This window comes from Tenrec ecaudatus, chromosome 3 (genome assembly GCF_050624435.1).
Source record: "Tenrec ecaudatus isolate mTenEca1 chromosome 3, mTenEca1.hap1, whole genome shotgun sequence".
In the NCBI taxonomy this organism is placed as follows: domain Eukaryota; kingdom Metazoa; phylum Chordata; class Mammalia; order Afrosoricida; family Tenrecidae; genus Tenrec; species Tenrec ecaudatus.
The window spans coordinates 163,656,021-163,662,020 of record NC_134532.1 but is presented as its reverse complement, the minus strand read 5'-3'; positions in this window follow the sequence as shown (position 1 = coordinate 163,662,020).

Below are 6,000 nucleotides of genomic sequence, written 5' to 3'. Positions count from 1 at the left end.
GATCAAGGATTACAGCCTTAAGGATGGATTAAACTCAAATTAAAGAAAACAAAAATACTCAGAAATTGTCCATTAGGTGGTATTATGATATGAACTGAGAATGTATTGAAGTTGTCAGGCTGGATCCACAATCATGCTGAAGAAGCAACAGTCGGAGACCAAATGACCCATTACATTGTCTAAATCTGTTGCACAAAACTCCTTTAAAGTATTGAAAATCAATGATATTACTTTGAGAACTAAGATGCATGTGACCAAGCCTTGTATTTTTAATTACTTCCAAAATTGTGAAAGGTACCTATTATGTAAGGAAGACAGTGGATTAATGTGAGTTGCCAGCAGTTATGGTGGAGAGCCCTCTTGGTCTGTTCACAGCACTGGTACAATTGGCAAGAAATCTCCTCAGTTATGCTCTCCTCCTTTTTAAGCAGTCTCTATTAAAAATCTTGTCACTTCTACTGGATCTAGATTCTATGTCTGATTCAGAGATGTCTTGCCTTAATGTCTGCTCATCCCAGCAGAGGCTGATGGTTGAGCTGCAGACCTTGAGGATCACAGCCCGCTGTGGAACCACAATATCACCAGGGCTCCTAAATGATGGTGGGCATATCAAAAAAGATAAAAACAAACAACTCACTGTGATTCAGTTGTTTATGATTTACAGTGACCTTATAAATGTTTAATAAAAAGTAAAAGTATTAAACACATTTAAATAAAAATACCTGTTTCTTCAGAGTATGTGTATAATCTATATCAAAATTAGTATACAAGGATTATTTGAAATCCTAAGATTTCAAGGTTGTTTTTTTTTGAAATCCTAAGATTTCAAAAGATATGGAAGGATGAAGACTCTCTTGAGTGGAAGGAATTCTTTCATTAACCCAATAAACATTTTAAAAGAGTATTGTGTTTGCTGGTGTGGACACTAGCAGATGGAGGTAGAGTGCTGACTTAAATGGACTCCTATGCATTTCTGATTGTTGGTTGAGTATCATCTGGGCTTTATCAGTTCTTTTCCATGTGACCTCTCATTATCCAGCAGATTAATTGAGGTTATTTCAGATAGTGGGTTAATTTAGAAAGTTTTATTCAACTGCATCAAAAGAGCAAAATTCAGCAAGCAAGCAATTTTTAATAATCTTCTTTTGACTAGCATTCTATTATCCAAGTAAGTAACATGGTCAAGTCATGGTATAAAAATGGACTCTACCTGTTGCTGGTGGATATGGATACTACAGGTAAAGGAGTAAAAGAAGAATGATGGCTTTTAAAAAATAACACAGGCCCTGCCAATCAATCAATCAATCAATCAATTCTTGGTGTCTTGGTTTTAGGCCTATTCTTGGGTTTGGGGCCACTGGTTCAACAAATGTCATTGGGTTGATTGTATCATCTCTAGTTTCTTAGATTTGATATCCCACAATTTCTTCTTAGTATTGAATACATGAAGAATTAAGACCCCAAAATTACAGGTTAAGACAAAAGAGGTAAGATACATTTGAAACATTATTAGATACTAAGAGAATACCAAGGGAAACTGTAGATGGAACCCTGCTTGGCTGGTTGGATACACATAGAACTGCCAGTCCTAAGGTTAGTGGTACACACCCTCACTACAGCCCTTAAAAGATGTAAAGTTTTGGAAGCCTAAAAGGTCAGTTTTTCTCTAACCTCTAGAGTTGCTATGAGTTAGAATCTATGAAAGATTCTAATCATGTTTTTCATTTTGGCAAGTGAGGCTGTGCAACATATGGCTACTTCTCCTGTGGGTTTCTGAGGTTGTTTCTCTTTCTGTGAGCAGAAAGCCTCGCCTTTATTTTGCACAGTGGTTGGTGGGCCTGAACAGCTGACCTTGTAGATTACAGTCAAACACATAATCCACTATGATATTAGAGCGCCTGATTTCTAGTCCCTTTTTAAGATAACAAATAACTGCACCAATAAAGCACACAACCTAACTCTAGTTCTTTAATGCTTTACCCCTACCCATTGCCATGACCCCAATTCTACCTTACAAATCTGGCGAGCCCAGAACATGTATACTGTTACAAATAAGAGCCATTCACACAGGGAATCTGGGACAGATAAACCCCTCAGGACCAATAAGGGAAGCAGAGATACTAGGAGGGTAAGGGGGGGGGGCAGGAATGGTAAGGGGGAACTAACCACAATGATCGACATATAGCCTCCATCTCAGGGGGACAGACAACAGAAGTGGGTGGAATGAGGCAGCAGTTGGTTTAAGACGGGAATTTTTTTTTTTTATAAAATATCAATGGGGCATGGGGGAAGGAGGGAGAAAATGAGGAGCTGATGCCAGGGGCTCAAGTAGAAAGAAAATATTTTGAAAAAGATGATGACAGCATATGTAAAATGTGTTTGACATACGTATGTAGGGTGAAAAGAGCTGTAAGAGCCCCCAATAAAATAAATATTTTTTAAAAGGCCTGCCTGGTAGTCAGTTCCTAATAAAGGTATAGTGGTACTTGGGGAAATTCCAAGTTCATGTAGTATGCATTGTTCAAATTTATCTTTGGATCAAAGGACACCATGTGAGACATAACTTGACATAAAGATTTGGTACAATACAAATTACTATAAATAAAGCTAGCATGCACTTTCTTTATCTTAGCTCACTAACATTACATTAAAATATCCTGATTTTTCATGACTGAGTACAGTGAAGATTGGTATATGGCTTATGTCCTGTATCTCAAAAACTATAGTTGACAGAGGAAAACTGGTGTCACTTTTGGAACCAGCACGTCAAATACATCCAGAAACAAGTTTAACATTTAAGATATTAAAATATATGCTGGTCCAGGAAATATGTAGCCAATAGATCTCTTTAAAGAGTTAAACAAATGAACTGAGAATAAATCCAATGATGTCATTTTGAGTATTAAGGAGCGCTGAGCCCTTGAATAAGGAACCTTGGTGGCATAGTGGGCAATGTGTTAGGCTGAGAACTGTAAGGTCGGCAGTTCAAAGCTACCAGTCACTATGAGGAGGCTTTCTACTCTTGAAAAAGGTTAGTCAGAAAAACCCACAGGGACCCCATCCTCAAGAGAAGCTACTTGACGTAGTGAGTTTGGTTTGGTTTTTTTAACCCTTAATTATACATTAGACCACTATTATTGGAATTCATGACTGAATGTCCTGGTCTATAAAGTGATTTAGGTTTTAAATTGGCTCATGACATTGTTTTATGAAAGCTCCTGATTACAAAACTAGAAATACACAGTAAATCAAAAGAGAAAGGATTTTATTGTTTTGCACTGGTTATGTAAGGGCCAGAAGGATTCAAATTCAGGGAAAATTATTTCCTCATTTAGCAAACTGTTTTCCATTGTAATTGTCTATGAGGAAAAATCTAGATAAGGATTTAAGAACATATAAAATCCACATGATCCAGATATTTTTTGCTAAGTATATTAAATTTTCAGTTCCATTGGATGAATAAATTTTAGCAATACAGCAGAAGGATTTACCTTGTGAAAACTAGTTTAGAGTGAAGCGATACAGTACATTGAACAAGCAGTGACTTGTTCAAAATACATGTTCTCTGGAATAATGTTGCTGAAATACCAAAGATCAGTTAAGTCAACCTTAAGAAACAGCAAACTGCATGAAGCTAGAAATAACAATATCAATTTCCATAAAGTAATTTGGCAGTACACAAATGATACAAACAATCTATATGTTTCGCTTTCTGTGTCTCTATCTCTATCCTTATTTCTATACTCCAGAGAAGAAGTCCGGGTTAATATTCAATATTAAAGGCTGTCTGAATTTTGTCTTTTATTTACACTATTTTATAGCTCTTTACAGGTTAAGTTTTTATTTTAAGGTGCAGTTTAATTTAGACTTATTCTAAATGTCTCCACATATCCATTTAAATATTCACTGTAGATATTGTATCCTAGCTGGGCTTTTGTGTTGTTTTTTCCTACCGGCATTTCTTCTGAGGCAGTCTATTACTCCATTCTTCCCAGCGCCTTTTTGAAGTCAGCATCATTTTATATGCATTCAACACACAGGTCAAATGAGGCACAGAAAGGTTAAGTGATGTCTATGGTTTCAATGTTTGCACGGATTGAGTTATGGGTGAAGATTGAAGCTCAATGCTTAAATGTTCTTTGCTCTAATCAACTGATAGTTTAGAAGCATTCTTAAGTCACTTTACAAGGTGAAATAAAAACAGATTGGTAACCTATATTGTCATCATGCCATTATTCCTGACAGAATACCATAGCCTATATAATGACAATGTGAGGTACTTTTAATAGCCTTTAGATTTATGAACTGCACATCATCTATAAAGGGAAACCTTGGTTTCACTAATCACGTGAATTACATGAAGATAGGTTTAGGTTTTACTCATGTAGTATCTCTGAAAACCTCTAAAAATTAAGTAAAACTATTTTATTGGACATTTATTTCTTTTAAAGCCATTTTATTGACATCAAATTTATATGTCATTAAATAATCAATGGTTCTGTTATATAAAAAATAGTTGTATGATCATTACCATAATCAATTTGTGACTATTTCGATATTAGTGCCTCCTGGCCCACTACCCTGCTCTGGTACATCTCCAAGAAGCAGGCATCTAGTCCCTGTGCAGTAGGCCCACCTATGCTTCATTTAGTCTCCTGGGGTTTTTCTTACTTTCTGCTTGCTTGTGGAATGCGGTTTTTCTGTGTTGTAGGGTTGATGCTGGTTTTTGTTTTTCATAATTTTGTATGATTTTCTTAATTTGTATTTTGATTCATAAAATTGTTCATGCTAATTATTTGAAAATACATTTGAATGCTTCAAGTTATACAAATATGAGTTCCTGAGGCCGTATCTTTTGTATTTGAATTCTAAATGTTGAACTATTTCTCGATCAAATCTTGTACCTTTTCTTCCCTAACCATATTTTCATTTGCAAAATTGTATTTAAACAAAAAACAAAATACATACATAGAGGGCTTAATATGATATTGTTGTTGATTGCATTACTTGAGGTGGGCTGTCTTAACATAGGTAGTAAGTTTCTTTAACAAACAAACATGTCTCCAGATTCCTTATTCCTCAAACATAAACAGTGATTAAAACAAACAAAGAAAGGAAGTAAAATTGAAATGACTTGGAGTCTTTAATAACTAACACGTTCATCTAAAAAAACATCTGTATACTCCGAGAGTTTTAATGATATTTTTTTGCTTGTATATATTAAACATTTATTCCTTAGACATCTATCTATCTATCTCTCTCTCTCTCTCTCTCTCTCTCTCTCTCTCTCTCTCTCTCTCTCTCTCTCTCTCTCTATTCATTTAAAATTATTCTGGGAGATTGAATAATCATGTTCAACATAACATATCTTAAGTGGAATTAATGATTATGATTTAAGTGTGAGAACAAAAGAATTCCATGGGAATGGAAAACTTATCTAGGAATTAAAAGAAAAAAGAATAAAGCAATTCTTTTGCTAGCACATGATGTAATAAACACCTCAATTGACATATAAACTAATAATTACAACAAAATGGAAAAAGTAAAAATATTTTCTTTCTTGTAGTTTGTTTTGTTTTGTTGTCATTGGTTTGTTGTTGATGATGTTTTGTTTTATATTGTTGCTTGGTTTTTCTCGGTCTTTTTTTTGTGTGCATGTTATTATCTCCACAGATCTGTCTAAATAGGCTGGATGTACAATCTGGAGGAGAAAACAATGGGACCGACAGTTCCGGAGTGACATGGGAGAGGAGGGTGGGGAGAAAGGAAGTGGTGTTAACAAACCCAGGGGCAAGGGAACAATAAGTGATCCAAATCGGTGGTTAGGAGAGTGTAGGAGACCTGGTAGGGCGTAATCAAGGGCAATATAACCAAGAGGAATTATTGAAACCCAAATGAAGACAGAGGGTTCTGGAACCAAGATACTGTTGACGGGTTTTCCCAGTGTCGGTTCCTCATTTCATCAGCCATCTTGTTTAAAACTCTTACAATTTGCTCTAC